A 1973-nucleotide genomic window follows, 5' to 3' on the forward strand; every position below is an offset into this window, starting at 1 on the left:
TGCGCGGAGGCGCATCGTCGGCGCTACATAGGTCGTCTACTGCACTTGCCTGCAGAGATCCTCGATCTGCCTGGCCAAATGTCAGTTGGGTTATAGTGTGCCCAGGAATCACGTCAACACTACGAGAAAGGCAGCTTTCGCACACAGAGAAGCTCCTCACGGAAACAGGAGAGTGAATGAAGATGCTTATCACATGAGAACTAAAGACAGGCGTAGTGCGAGCGCCGAGCACGATCCGAAACCGCCGCGGAACTCGATTGCCGTCCAAATCAGTTCTGCTCAGTAGCATAGTGCCTTACTCAGAGAACCCCATAATTCTCCGGAGAACAGCCGCAGTCTTCGTCTCTCTGGCGCAGACAGTCACTACTATCATACTGGTGTTACTTATCTTTTCTTTCGAGGTGTCCAGCCGGGTACTGCCGCCTGACGTCTGCCACGTCAGAAGAGCCCACCTCTTCCTGCCTCCCCAGCGTATTGGGCTGCGAGCAGTTCAACAGAGTAAGGCTAAGCAGTCTATCATGTTGTCTACGCCGCTCCGTTGAGGCGTCTCAGCGGAGTCACAAGGGAGCTCGGCAGCACACTACTGCACCGTTCCTGGTATCCACTTTCGCGTCACTTCAATGAGACCAGCTGTCGGGACTGCCCTGCTTTCCTCCGAGCGCTAGTCACGACGAAAACTGTTTTTTATTGGTAGCCGGACAGCTGGCTTTCTCAGAAACGCCCTCTTACGCCCCTGCGCCTCCAGTACAGTCTCGCCCAAAACGAAAGCGCAGAACCAATCCAGCTTGACGGGAGAGTTGCTTCGACTGCTCAGGAAACCGTGACTGAGAAATGTGGAAGCCCGCCGTCGCGCCTCAGCCTCGACAATGGAAAAATGCTCCTTCGACCAACAAGCCTAAAACTCGCTGCGGCTTAGGGAAGAAATGCGCTCAAAGTGGCATAAAGAGAATCAGCCCGGTCAACGTCCGCGACTCACTCTTACAACCAGAGCGGGGCAGTCGGGCAACGCCGGCGTGCGGAGACTCGCTAGGTTTGTTCCGAGGCCAACAGTACGTGCACGCAACTGTCTTTACGTCTTCTCACATAGTGCCCACGAAAGCGAATGGGTAAGATCCTTTAAGGAGGGATAACCGGACTCTCTCGCTTCCTAAGCGACGCCCCGCGGCGTCAGTAGTTGCGATGATAGCTTCTGATTTCTCAAGGGCAATGCTGTCACCTGGATGAGCCGCTAACACGATGAAGGTCGGCTTGCTTTTCTCGGCATGCATAACTCGCCCGGCGGCAGACTGCGTGACTCTTGGACAGCGGGGGCAAGATGTAGTGCCCGGGGCGCGGGCAGCATCCCGATCGCACAGCGCCACGGAGCCAGTGGAGTACCCGTCTGGCGACGAAGTGGCTGTTCTCCCCTGTTCTTTTCTCGTGGATTGCGTCTAGGGAAAAGCGGGGATTCTCTCTTTCTCTCTGTAGGGCCCCACGGTTCTCGCAGACACGCTCAACGCTCTTCCCAGCGTGTACAGCGTGAGAGCACATTTCACCACTTGCGTGTGACCACTTTTCCTTCAATTTGATCAGACCAGCCTACGCAGCTGCCCTATTTTGCTCAGGTGAGGATTACAATGGAGAAGCCTCTTGTACGTAGGAGGATTACCACCCTTGTCACTGGTGCCCTCTTCTGCCTCTCCGCTTCCAACTACTGTCTCGTTCGAGGTGCGAAACCAGATCCACCACCAGTAGACGGGAGTGCCGTCTCACCTGCACCACAAGCGGCGGCTCAGACATGCACGGATTCTCCTCTAGAGCTCCAGCTGCAAGGAGATGAAGGAAGTTTCGAGTTCAAGTGCGGGCCAGGTTTGAAACTTCACCCTGTTGAAAAAGAAGAGGCGCTCCTCAAAACACCTACCCAAGAACAACTGGAGAAAGTCTACGTCTTCACCCCCACCCCTGCAGCCGAACCAGAGACTCCCGACTCTCCC

This window comes from Cystoisospora suis (genome assembly GCF_002600585.1).
Source record: "Cystoisospora suis strain Wien I chromosome Unknown contig_1744, whole genome shotgun sequence".
NCBI classification, from domain to species: domain Eukaryota; phylum Apicomplexa; class Conoidasida; order Eucoccidiorida; family Sarcocystidae; genus Cystoisospora; species Cystoisospora suis.